We start from the raw sequence: 14,545 nt of genomic DNA, 5'->3' as shown, positions 1-14,545 counted from the left end.
TAATATTCCATTGACCACGATATGAACTTTCCTTTCACTGTGGCTTTTCCACAAAATGACATTATGTACCAGTGGCTTGTATGAAATCTTTTTTAATGTCCTTGATTAGTTAATAGGTTTACAGTGCAAGCTTTGGTTCTAAAATTCCTTATCCATGTAGTAAACTTTATTTCTTGGCACTTGTCTGTTCATGTTGCGGTGCCATTTACCTTTGCTTTTTACTGAATGTTAAACTCAGGTTAATCACCATTCAGCTTTAATCTGCCACCATTCAGCTTTAAATCTGTGTAGATACATTTTATAGAACTTCCACCTATTTGACTAGTTTGGATTCACAGCAGCCTCCTAATGCAGGATGGCTGTAGCAGTCTGACCACCACCTGAGAACTTCCAGTTCCAGTTCATGAGATGCCAATCCACAGCATCATTTTTGTTGCTCTGAAATGGGCAATCTTTGTAAAAACAAATTTCTGAAGCAGACAGGACAGAACTGGGGAATTATTTGAACACAGAGGACAAACACTGGTTTCAGAGATTGTTTCAGTTTTAAAAGCCTCGTAAGATTATAGGATTTTTTCCAAGTGTCCTGCAGTGAAATGAACATTCATGGGGAAGCAGCTTTGCATGAAATCATGAAGGCTCTGTGCCATCAGTGCCCATGTTTGGTTCTGTTTTCAGCACACTGTGAGTGAAGTTGTCCTAGTATATGACTGAACAGTTCTTTGTAATGAAGTACAGCACGAATCACACTAGATAAATGGCATGTTTTAACTGAGCTGAGTCCTTGGAGAATTCATCTGGTGATTATAGGAAGGCTACAGCTGAGTGTCTTTTAAAATCAGGTAATTTGAAATTAACTCTTATTTTCTTTACCTGGTTAGTACAGTCCATTGTTCTGAGCTTAAGCCTCAGGTTGCTATCTGATGTCTCAACTGCAGCATTTCCCAGAGTGTTTCCTGAACATTTTAATGTGATTTGAGACCCTTTCATTCTTGAGTACTGCAATTGCAATGAAATTAGAAAGCACAGTGGTTAAAATGAGTTTCCATTGCTAAAATAAATTATATTGGTAGACAATTCAGGATAAGATCTCAAAAAATTAAAAGGCTAGAGAATAATTCATACTGAGAGCAAATGTGGACTCCAGCATCTTCAGGCTGCAGTTTTCTTCTCTTTCTGATAACGTGCCAGGTGTAACATGAATGTCTCCCAGATCAAGTGTTGCTTGATTAAAATGGGTTAGAGAAAAGAAAATCAGTCGGAGCTTGCCACATTTTCTCTGCAAGACTCACCTTGCTTGCCAGGAAAACAGGCAGCAGAGCTATTATCATTCAAATGGCAATGAAATGTGTGATTTAGGTTTTTCAGGTCTCTGCCTTTCATACTCTCATAATAGAAATCATTAGGGATCTGCTGGAAAATTCCATTTATCACAGTAAATTTAGATGACTGGTGACATTAAGTGCTGTTATGGGGCTGGGTCGTGATTACTACCAAGCTGAGTCCTGTTCTGGCTGGCTGGGCGTGCACTAACTCACATAGCTGGATTATTGTCCATCATGGCTGATGATAAGGCCCAGTTTTTCTAGAGAAGTCTCTGCCTCTTGCATCTGAAGGTGAATTCAGGATGAAGTTTTCATAATTTCAGTTGGGTAAATCAAAAGTCTTTCAGCTTTCCAAATTATAATTCTCTGCTTCTGCATGCTGAGGCCGATTCCTATGTGTGCACTGCAGGAGTGTTATTGCCTACATGCCTGAGAAGAGGAAGGGAACAGCCAAGGTTTTCTAGACTGTGATGAGGTTACAAGCCAATTAATGCTGCCAACCCCAAACAAACAGAATTATCACACACCATTAAGTGGTTTTCTCTTCTCTCACACAGTTTGTGTGTAATCTGTAGCGGCCATCTTGCTTTGGACGTTGGGTAAATCTCAGTCTTTGAATTCCATTCTCTCCAGACAGGTTTTTAGCTTGACAGCCTAAAATTGTCAGTTTACAGCATAGTTCAGTTCCAAACACTGCCTTTACAAATTGCACTTTCATTATGTAAAATAAAGCAATTTATATCCATTGTCAGTAGATACAGTGCTTCAGTGAGCACTGTTGAGCTTGATCTATTTGAGAGCTTGGAAGTAGCTGCCTTCCAAACACACAAATGCTTGTACTGCTGCATGATCCTTGTGTCTGTAAGCAATAGCTCGCTCATCTTCTAGGATGATGTACATCCAGTTTAAATTCTGAGTTTAGCTACTTTAACCTGGGTAGAATGGGACATTTTTTTCTAATTAAGAAAGCAGATGGTGGCTAATAGAGAAGTCAAGTGACTGTTATAGACAAAAATGAGATATCATCTCATCTGTAAATAAACAATGTGAAAGCACGGATAGAAGAAGATAATTTGTTTTCTCTTGCTAGTAAACCTCAGGGCTCTGTTATTTCAAGACCGAAATATTAATGCATACTATTATTTTCCTTTGAAATTCTGGCACGTTTTAATTATATTATGACTTATTTTACAACCTCAAGACTTACAGCTTTTACTCAGGCAAAATTAGAAACAAAGAAAGGTGATCAGTCATTCACAAGTCTAATTCCTTCTTTATCCATTTTGTAAACTGAGTATAGAATAACTGTTGTTAGGATTGCTAACAAATACAGAGTTAAGAATAAAATTCAGGTTTCCTGATTTCTGCTACCTGGTTTGTAATTTCTAGTGAACTCTATTTATGCATCTCACCCTCAGTAAGAATCCTAACTGGTAATTAAGTCTTTATAACTCCGTAGATACAAGGGATTAGTGGGAGTGGTAATGATTTGGGAGCACTGGACATGGGATTCTCCAGCTTTCCCATTTTCTTCCACAGAGATGAGACCCACTGATGGGATTTCTGTTGCCAGGCAGATCTGCTCTGCAAGCTGCCAGCTGTGCAAGATTGATCTTGGCAATAGGAATGTGTTTCTCTTTGCCCATGGTGTTGTCCCCTCCCACCTGCTATGCTAGGCCTTCTGGATGGATTGCTGTCCTTCTTTGTTTTTCATGATTCCAACCAGTCCCTACAGCTTTGAATGTAATCAGAAAACCTAGATCCTAGAATAATAATAAAATATGATGGAATCTGTGTCAACAAGAAATGACTATTTAATGAAAACACAAGCAACTGAGCAGGTGTGTGACCACACCTGAATCGCAGAATGAGGCCAGCTATTGAGATGTGAGTCATCACTGTTTGTGTATTTAAAAGCTTCTTAAGGTTCATTGTGTGCCAGATATAAAAAGAGGACACCATTGTGTTGTCATCCCTTAGGAATGAACTGCAGAGAAATAAATTCATAGAGTTCATTTAAGAAATCAGTACCTAAATATGGAACTGTTAGAGATTGGCTCTATTTATTTATTCAGTGGATGTGTGCTGGCTGAAATTAGAATTATGCATGTAAAGTTTTGAGCAGATCTTCTGCCATCTGATTTTGGGCCTGTTAGGAAAGTTATTTTCCAGTGGAGAAAGTAAAACAAAACAAATTTCTGCCATTGTACTGAGGCTACATGAGCTGTTTCTGCTCCAGAATGGCTGTTGGCAAACAATAATGCCTTCTAAATTCTTCCTTACAGCTTGTTTCAGCTGACCTGCACAGAATGCTCACCCGTTACTCTTTTATGGATGCTATTCTGGCGTGTATCATTGCAACAGCGTCCATCAGAAATGTCAGTCAAGACAAACATTTGCCAGATCTGCCTGCCAGCATGAACTAAATCATCTCAGTTTGGGTTGGATGTAGTTCATCCTTGCCTCTCTCTCTAAGAAAATCATTAAGGAGCCATAGAGGAGCTGATGACTAGCAGTGAATGACACGCAGCAGATGCTAAGTATTCTAACACTGATAACAATTTTTTACTGTGAAACTCTAGAAATTTTATTTGTTGTTAGGAGTCCTTATTCTAATTTTAAGGGATTGGAGATAGAGCAACCTGTGGGAACAGAACAAGATGGTGAGTATATAATTTGACTAATAAACACCCCCTGCAAACCATTAGCCCAGAGTATCATAAGTTTCAGTTCAGTGATAATAGCACATGGACAGCCATAGGGAACCTCATGGAACTACAGGTGGGCACGAGGCCATCTGATCTTGTTGAGGTGGATGAGTTGCATACTTCATTTCTGTTAAGAAGTCTGAACATTTTTCTCCTGCAGTTTACCAGTACCTGTGTGTTGCCAAACCCACACTGAGTTTCAGTCTGAAGCTATAGACGGTGAGGTTGACAAGAAATACTAAATTCTTTCAGGAAATCAGAGTTGGTCCTTACACTATCCTACATAGCACAGCTGAAGGGAACTTTGCCAAACTAAGGCCTCAATCCTACAGCTGACTTTTCCTTAACAGATCACTGCATCCCTGGCAGAACTTTCCTGAGAACAGAAAGTGCCCACTGTCAGCTGCTGGGTCAGACCTTGCCGTGGGAAAGATCTGACCTGTGGGCAGATGAGCAGGAGCTTCTTGGGTGACCTTTCCAGCTGTGCCACTGCCATGCCTGTGGTCCCAAGGAAAGGCATGTGCTGCTACGTCATGGTTGAGGTAGCTAATTTTAGCACCTGCAGCTGTTTGATGGGGACTCAGCAGAACATGACTGCAGAGGGAGCCTGGAGGAAGGTGAGAGATCACTCGGTATAAATTCCATATGTTTCAAAGCTTGACTGTTCTGGGGATAAATCCTCCCAGGAGCTGTGAGCTTTGTGCTGCTGCCATTGCTGACCACTGTCCTGCACTTGGCTGGGAGGTTTCTCCAGCACTGTAGGGTATTCAGTACAAGTATGCAAGAAGTCTACTTAATATCTGACACTTAATATACGATTAATATATGATTCTGTGAGCAACACTAGCCCTTCTTGATTCCTAATGACACTGGATGTTTTGTTCCTCTGAAAGAGGTGGAGGAGTAAGTACTACAGTTGAGGAAAGCTTTTTGTCTTCCCAAAATCAGCTTTTGGAACCTGCAAGCTGTAAAATCTTTTTCCTGAAAAAGAAGCAAAGGATTTTGTCCTACTTTTCTAGAGATTAGCTTTTGTTTAATCTTCCAATCTTCTAGCATACTGAATCACTGACTACTCTAATAACAACGTACTAGTTAATCCTTATGAAACATGTAGGGATAATTCAGCCTAAGAAACAATTCATGTTTTACTGGCTGTCAGTTTATGTCATAATTTCTGCTGTTAAACAACAGAAAAAAAAAAAGAAATGTGTGTTTTTCCCCTCAATTTATTTATTTTCAGTGAACTCTACATTGGCAATCTTCTCAGCTATTTTGGGCATCTGCATCATAGATGGCTTTTTTTTTTCTTTGCCATTTTCATTTTATGTTCTCTTAGAGCAGACCAGAGGTAGGAAAATAAAGCCTACCAGCTTGTGACAGCGGTCACTTTTTTGTTGTGCATGCCACACAAAATGAAGACTTGACTACAGTTCGCAGGCAAGTCAGCAGTAGAGGGAAAATCAAGGAGAGCTGCTGCTGAATGAGCTGTAGGACAACCATTAAAGCCATGTTTCACAATGTGCTTTTATGGCAGTGAGACAATTCTCCTACCTTAGTACATCTTTCGGGCCAGTTCCCTGTGCAAGGATTTGCCTTCTGAACCTTGTCCTGCGTGCCTCTATCTTTCTCTTTTTGAATTGTCTCCTTCAGATCTTCCCCCTGACTCACTTATTGCACATCCTTCTGAAATTTTAAAAATAGATGTCTGAAAATAAGAACATTATATAAAAGCTTGGAATCGCTGAGACACACGGAAAATGGTCGTAATAAATCATCCTGCTTCCTTTGCCCTTTGCATGATCTGTGAACTCCTTCAAATGGATAATTTAATTTTCTCTCCAAGTAATACACTCAGTAAACAGTGTCGCTGGATCTACAGGTAGCAAGCAGTAACTCTGAGTCAGGATTATTTCAGGCATTTGGGTGGCTTTATGTGGGGAAAATGTCTGTAAGCCAGATTGGATGAACTAAACTGTGTCTTTCATAGTGTCACAGTTGTTGGTGCTTTATTAATGTAGCATCGTACAGCAACGACCACTGTATTCAAGAACAGTTATTGTAAAAATCACATGCTGTACTTTGACTACCATTGGATATCACTACTTGGTGTAAAAGCAAGCCATTTTCAAATATATACCAGTTATATACCAGTATATGATACATTAAAAAAAGAAGCACTGCATTTTACCAGGAGCTTGCAGATAGCTCTCGAGACATGCATTGGATTTCCATTCTCAAAAGGCACACATCACTAACCATGACTGTTTACTTCTTTTGGCATGAATTTCCTGGGCAGAAGGGCTGATCCTGAGATGGGTCTGTGGTTGATGCCTCTCAACTGTGCAACGAATTATAAGGGCCTTAGACAAAACTGCCTGCCTTTTTATAGTAAGAGCAAACAAAGCTGCCTGTGAATTTCACAGAGTCATAGAGTGGTTTAGGTTGGAAGGGGTCTTAATGATCATCCAGTTCTACCCCCTGCTGCGGGCAGGTCTACCACCAACCACCTCAGGCTGCCCTGGGCCCCATCCAAGGCTTTGATCACCTCCAGGGATGGATGGGGCACTCACAGCTTCTTTAGGCAGCTGTGCTCAGCTGTGAATTGAAGAGCTCGACATCCTTTTGCTACACTGTGTCCTGGGAAACACCATGTCATCTTCCTCTCTAGGAATATTATATTCTACATAAAGATATAGGCTTCCAGGAGAGCCAGCTAAAGCTCTTCATTTTGGTTGCTTGTGGGATTTTTAAAGGAGAGTGGAACCAGCACAAGCACAGAAAAATTTCTGTGTTAATGAACCAGGGTGGGAGATGAAAGCCAGCTGGGGATTGTTACAGGTTGCCATGAAGAGCAGTGGTTTGGACCTCTTGGAAAGTTCAGGTACCTGGGTCTGGGACAGGAGGCAGGCATGGTGGCAGACAGAAGGAAAGGTGTCTCCTTGTCTGTAAAGAATTTGAGCCGGAGGAAGTGAGTGCGGTGTTCTCTGTCAGTCCTCAGAGTTGGAACTGGTTGTTTCTGCATTATTTATCAGTGCTGAGGTTTCGTACATCTCTTCTGAATACTGGAAGAAAACATTGCATGCGAGATCTCTGCAGAGGATTTCTGTGGAGACAAGGCTGAAGAATTTAATTGAGAAAGGGCTTGAATGTATTGGAAGCAGAACAAAATGAAAACTGAAGTTCAGGAGGCTGACAGCTGCTGCTGTCCTCATCTTTGTAGCTGACCAGAACTCAGGTTCCCAGAAATGCAGTTTGAAGCATTTTGTTCTAGCAGGATCTCTGGGCTCAGTAATTCACCTGATACCCCTCAGGTGGGATGAAGAGGAGTAGTTTGACTGTCTGCTTATCTTGGGACCAAGTTGTGCTTTTCACAATGAAAATTTCCCTTGAACCATGTCAGTTTTTCTTTCATCTCTTGTGTACTGCTGAGGTAAAACAGCAGAAGCAGTTGATTTCCCTTTGCACTTCTTTTAATATATGAAGTAACACTATCTGACTCTGAAAACTCACGCTGACTCTTCATTTTCATTTTTTTTTAACCTTTCTTTCTTCCCTGAACACTGGAGTACATTCTTGCCCTCTAGGTAAACCTGAATCAAACTTAATTTGCAATCTTCTTGCCTTCATGCTAAGCTAGCCAAGATACTTTACTGCTAATTTCACAGTTCTCAATACCTCAGGGCAGTGCAGCTTCTGTAATGTTTCAAGCCCAGTGAATGATGTCTGTAGTTAGAAATGAGTGCAGTGGTCTTGCGAGCTTGGAAATGTGCCCATAGATCTGAGCTGCACCTTTACCTTGCATGGCAGAGCGGGTGCCACTAGGTGGCTGTCAGGCAAAAGGAGTGGGTGCCTCTGGGTGGCATGCAGGGCAGATGAAGGGTCAAGGAAGGTCCTCTGTGGAGTGGTTTTGTGGCAGGGTCTTAACTCTCAAGTTTAGGAGGTGGAGTGAGATTTAATCATGATGAATGGTGTTTCTATGACTTGAAACATCGTTGTTCATTAAAAGAACATCTAGATGTGAATGAACCTCAGTGTGTGTGAAGTCTGATTTAGTAATTAATACGTTGAAGAGGGAGGATTCCCAAAGGCAAAATGGGCTGCATCACTGGATTATCACTGGATTATCTTGCTTTTTTTTCAACTCACTTTTATAATTTGTTGTACACCATTAGAAGTGCATCTTAAAACTGCTTTGCAATGATATAATGCCTTCATCTTGGAAGTCAGTAACAAAATAGGTAAGATGCTTGAACAAGAAGGGGTCCAGCACGGTGACCCAGCACAGTGGGCAGTGGGTTCCTGCTTGGCCTTTGGCTCAGACCTGGATGGAACAGAGCTGGAACACAGTCCTTAAAGACTGAGCACATCATCTGTCCGTTTGTGCATCTCTTCCTCGATAGACTGGAAGAGTTGGAGAAGATCCTGAATGCTGATATCTGAATATTGGCTCCACACCACAGCAGTGTCCCTGCAGATTCAATTACTCTCATCTGGACTTTTGGCACATACTTTGATGTTTCTTCAGTAATTTTCTTCAGTCAGTAGAAGTGCACACAGTGACTGTATTGGGAGGGAGACCAATGCAGTGTTACAAAGATGCTCTTAAATCCTCAGCTGTGTAACTGCAGGCTGTAACTGGGGAGGTGTTAGCTTAAAAACTATCTGTAACAGCACAGCCTATTTACTGATCCTCCTAAAGCCTATGAATAAAATGTGGATTGCAGCTGGGCAGCACAAAAGGCATGAAAAGGAATAGGAAACTAGACCTGTGGCAGCCAATGAGTTGTCGGAACTGGAGTAATTTCCTACAGGTACATCCCCCAAGTTTCCTGAGGAAAAACTCCCCATTAATACTTGTTCTTCTAGACATGTTTTGCTCCTGTCTCATGAGACCAAGTCAGACAAATGCAGGCCACTGGGACAATTCCCAGGCAGAACTTCTGACAGGGTTAAACTCTGTGCAGTGTTCAGCTTAGAAGCCACTTGACTTTACCTGCCACTTTAGAGAAAAGGAAAACCTCCAAAACTAATAAGCTCAGTTATTCAACAGAAAAGCAGTTGGAAGAAATGAGTGCTATTGCTGCTTTGTTATGTGGTGCTCCAAGACTTGTTGGCTGGTTGCTCTTACTCTGAACAAAATGAGAGAGGATAATATAAATATTGGCAGTCCTGAGTGCTGCTTTTTAGCCAAAGATGAGCAAGCAAACAGCTGTGGTTATGCCAGCTCTTCTCAAATAAGCATGCCCTTATGAGGAGCAGGTTCAGCACCTCCCTGTGGTTCTATTTAGTGTATTCTCTCCCAGGTACAGGAACGCAACGATCATCTAGTAGTGATTTGCAGGTTGGAATATTCCCTCCTCCTAGAGAGCGTTTAAAGGCCCCTCTTCTTTCTGTTGGAGATTGGATGGATCCAGACTTTCTGGTTTCCCTCCCAGAATCTGGAAATCTGGCATTGGCTTTGAAGGTCTTAAGGAGCTTCCTTTTGGAAGAGCAGGTGGTTGGGTGGAATTGGTGTGGCAGTTTTGGACTGCATAGGCTGTCTGCATCTATCTGAAATGACAGCATGCAGCAGTAAATAGATAAAACTGGAAATACAGAGGTTTATCTTTGTGTCTGATATTGCAGTTCTTGTCAACAGGGAAGTTGCAGGTCTCACAGTGCAGCTGAACTTCTAAAAGCTGAAGTGTTGGTCATGGTTAGTGGTAAAAAGATGGTTAATCTTTCTCTTCAGCTTTCTGATAGTCTCTTCTGCATTTCAGAACCTCTTCATGAAGCAGGATGATGGAAGTGAACATGTTACTGCAGCAGTGCAGAAGTCCTTACTGCCCTGTTCTCAACTGTGGTAAGTTGGCTGAAGTCTATGAATTTTAGGAGTGACAGTGATTCACAGCACAGCTAGGCTACCTTCCTTTATTTTTTTTCCTTTGGAAAGCAATACTGAAGCAGGCAATGAAAAACCTGGAAATTTGGGAGATAATTTGAAACTGATTTATCTTTTGTTCTGGGCAGTGTGCCCTCCAAAAATCTTTCTCTTGAAATGCAATATTTTTTATAAGTGCTACTCAAAGGAAAGTTCTGTTGGTCACAAATTACGTAGAACAGCAAAGTTCTGTAGGAAAATGCAATTTTAGATTTAATCTCTTAGAACATTTCATAGTCTGTGAATCACTGATGGAACAAATCTGTTTGACCTTTAATTTCCCTGAGGTGTCTTTGTGTTGGTGTGAAATCAGCTTCATTTGCTCTTGCATGCATACTTACACCTAAATAAACTGACAGCATCATCTTTATTGACTTTGTAAATGATTGTTCTGAAAACATCCACTTAGTGTTATGTGCAGGCACCATCCCAGTTAGGATCTTCTATATCAGTGCTGGAATTACAAATAAAGCTGTGTTAATAGTAGAAGTGGAACCAGAAATTTGCTGGCACTGGGAAAGGCAGAGAAAGATTCCAAGTGAACTGTGTTACACCTTATTGGTATTGATCTCCCTGGCAAGGCTGGATGGGGTTGGCTTTGGTTATAATGGAAAAAGTACACATTTGTGATTTGAGGTGGAGTAACAGAGCAGTAACAGGGTAGATTTGTTGCTGTTATCCATGTTCAGAGTGATTCTATGATCTGACACAGACTTCCCCAGACTTAGAATTGTGTGAAACCTTTCCTCCTCAGACTGTGATCAGAACATCAGCCTTTCTGGTTTTACCCTCTGTTTCCCAAAAGTATCTTGAAAAACCCATAGACAATTGTGCTGTACAAGTCTATTCCTGTGTCTTTGCTGAACTGTGATTTTTCCTTTAATCATCCATAGCTCTTAGCCTCGTAGCTCTTCTCTCTGAAGCTTTGAAGTTTCCAGGAGTTTGTGTCTGAGCTCGGGTGACTTATGGAATTCTCATCTAGAAGTCTCTCAGAGGTAGAACAGCTCTAATTTGGTATGGAATTGCAGAGTTAGAAAAGCTCCAGGATGTGTAGCTAAAATATCTGACTAATGAATGTTTTGTGATTTGGAGGAAAAATAGATCAGCAAGGCAAAAAGGTTTATTGTTGTCACCTGCCTTGTTGTTTTGCTGTAGGTACTTCAAGAAAATGATTTCCATGTTAAATTTTAATTAGAAAACGTTGACTGATTATTCTTAAAAGACAGCATATGTGTCTGGCACATACAGGATGATACAAGATCTGTTGGTTGAAGGAAATAAAAGCACTTCAGATTTGTTTTAAAAGCATTCTCTGTTTGTGAATGTAATTCAATTATCTTTAGAATTTTCTACACTGTAGCTGTAAGGTTATGAACTCTAATAGGAAAATTCTTTCATGAGATGCCATTGGTGTAACAAACAAACAGTTTGTGACATGGGGTTCAAACAGTGAGCAGGCAAAAAGGAAAAAAAAGCTGTGGAATGAGGAGAGTATTCAGTCAGAGCCCTGTCTATGTAGAGAGTGAAGTGAGCCATGATGCAGAGTTAAAGGCAAGTGGTGGAACACTGGCAAATGGTCGTGCAACTTGACTGAAATTAACTGAAAAAAGTCATTCCATGCTCACAAAAGCATTGCAAGAGCTTCACTGCTGTGCAAGGTCAATGTAAACCACACCTCATCTACTTTGACTTCAGGCAGGAGAATTCTGCGTCACCCCATTTGCTCTTAGTGAGAATAGTCACAGTTTCCTGAAAGGTGATTAAAAAGGAATTATTTTGAAGAGGTGGAGGTGAAGCCTGTTGACTCGTGCTTAGAGTCCAGCTGACGAATACTTGGCTGAGCACTGGAACTGGCAAGCACTTGAGAACTTATGATGGCTCTGCCGTCTGCAAGCACGGTGCTGTGCTGACACATTAAATACTAAAGGAATTTTTTAAAAACAAAATTGCCAGGTGTGAAGCAGTAAAAGTTTTCATTTACGATTTAAAATGTTAAATGCTATTAGCTGTAGTATCTGGAAGATTGCATTTTATTACTGGTTATAGTACTTCTTACTCATGTCATTACAAACTGTAGCTTTCAGCAGAGAAATACCCAAAGGGTTTTCTGCATCCCATCTCCTTCAGATGCATTCTTTATTTGTACAACCAGACAGGAATCCAGTATGATGAAATCTGTATGAATTTTTACCATTCCCTCTTGCTGAACCTACTTTAATACTCTGTTCAGGTGCTCCTTGAGCTCTCCTAATTGTGCTATTGGTCCAAGCCTGCAGTTTGTACTTAAATCATTTCCTTGGTCCTTGCTAGGATGTGTCTCTCTTGTAATGGAGTAACTTTGGGATAAATTTGTTCTGTGTCATGGAGACCCGATCCTGGCACAAGGGAGCTACTGGGCACTGAAACTTTGGAGGCAAGACTTTTGAGACTTAGTTTCTATTGAAAGTAAGATGATAAAGACAGAGACAAGCAAAACACCTCAGTTCTTCCCCTTTTCCTTGACATTACAATTTTAGTTATCCAGGAAAGAAGCAGGGAACCCTGGAGCGTTAGAATTCCGTGTAACATTGTAAACTAAGAACTGAAAGTTCTTACCAAGGTTTTACTTTACCATGAGACTGACAATTCATCATTCACAGGAATGAAAACTTTCTGATGTTCTTGCAGGGAATGTGCTGTGCATTTCATTGACCTTCTAGATTTTCACTGTTATTTATAGATAACAAAAGTCCTAGGGAGGAGGGGAGAAAGGCTACAATCTTTGATTTGGAATAAAACCAGAGGGAATATAGTCAATATAATTTTTATTGGCAGATATGCTTAATGGTTTACAACTACCAAAGGAATTAAGTAATTAGCTGTACTGTTTGGGTATGTTTGAAATCAAGAATATATATATATTGACAAAAAAACCCACCCACCTTAGCTCAGCTCTAATTTATGCGTAGGATGTGCAGTGTAGGAGTAAATTATAGAATAATTCACTTAAATAATGTATTATTCCCTCCAATTAATTTATGGCTTAAATAATAAACCTGATATCTGAAATATGTATGAATACTAGTGACTGGCTGCAAACTGCACATTGCTGAGGACAGTTAGAAATCAGCCTGCAGCAGACCCAAGAGTAGGCCGAGAAATACTGAACCTATGAAAGTAATGGGACTTCCCTGCCAAAATAACATTTCCATTTTTATATAATCCCTTGCTACCAGAGAAACTGATGAAAGTCAAACCCAGCTGGAAAGTAGCTGGGAGGTAGAAATGCCGCAGTGAAAGTTTGGAACAATTTGCAGAATCCCTGAAGGCAGAGCGAGGTCAAAGCAGAGGTCTTATTCCCTCAGTACTGCTTCAACATCATAGAACACTTGCAATTATTTTGTGATCAAACCCCATTGATTGTGTTTTGGTCTCAAGCCAGACTGCAAATTGGAAGGGTCCTGTACTGCATTTTCATGCGATCCTGTCCCTCTGCTTGCTGATTTGCAGAAGAGGATATCTACTGATTTCCCCAAAGAAAACCTTATCACCGGGAGTTTTGTGGGTCCTTCACTGCTCAGCAGAGATGTTGATGTATCAGAGTACCAACCAGAATGTTAACAAGGGTTGTAATGCATTGGGGAGAACTGAAGCATGTGGCTCACATTGGATAACAAGTGCTGGTCCTCTGCATCTGCTGGGATTTGGATTCGGGGAAGAGGCTCTGAACTAAGAGAGGCTGGATGCCAGGCACCTAAACTGCTCTTTTAATTAAGTCTAGTTATGAAATGATATGTACTTGGCAACAACAATATCTGCTAATTGTAACTACTTGTTCTGAATTTGTTTCTCAGTTGAATTACACAGGAACTAAATGTTCCCCTCGACATATTTTTTCCCTCCCTAATAACACAATGAATCACGAAGGATATTTTCTATGAAAGCTGCTTCTGGCCTGGCCCAGCTATCAGGAGAAATTCAGTTACATGTGGGCATGTATGGCATGGTCCTGATTGTGGCAAAAATACCAGCACTTGCTTCACTGTTAAATATTGGTGATATTCTTCTGTTTCTTTTCTTTGAAGGTTGGAGTGCTGTGATATAGGGGGCAGAATTATGCCCATAAACACTCACACAGAATCACAGAATCACCCGAGTTGGAAGGGACCTCAAGGATCATGTAGTTCCAACCCCCCTGCCTAGCAGGGCCACCAAACACACACATTCAGATCAGGTTGCCCAGGACCCCGTCCAACCTGGCCTTGAACACATCCAAGGACGGGGCATCCACAACCTCCCTGGGCAGCCCGTTCCAGGGCCTAACTACTCTCCTTGTGAAGAACTTCCCCCTAACATCCAACCTAAATCTTTCCTCCTTCAACTTGGATCCATTTCCCCTAGTCCTGCTGTTGTCAGCCCTTCTGAAGAGTTTAATCCCCTCCTGGGTGTAGGTTCCCTTCAGGTATTGATAGGCTGCAATGAGGTCACCCCGCAGCCTTCTCTTCTCCGGGCTGAACAAGCCCAACTCCCTCAGCCTGTCCTCATAGGGGAGGTGCTCCAGCCCCCTGATCATCTTAGTCGCCCTCCTCTGGACCCTTTCCAAGATCTCTATG

Source organism: Tympanuchus pallidicinctus, unplaced genomic scaffold (genome assembly GCF_026119805.1).
Source record: "Tympanuchus pallidicinctus isolate F22 unplaced genomic scaffold, pur_lepc_1.0 scaffold22, whole genome shotgun sequence".
Lineage (NCBI taxonomy): Eukaryota > Metazoa > Chordata > Aves > Galliformes > Phasianidae > Tympanuchus > Tympanuchus pallidicinctus.
This window is presented reverse-complemented; position numbering follows the sequence as displayed.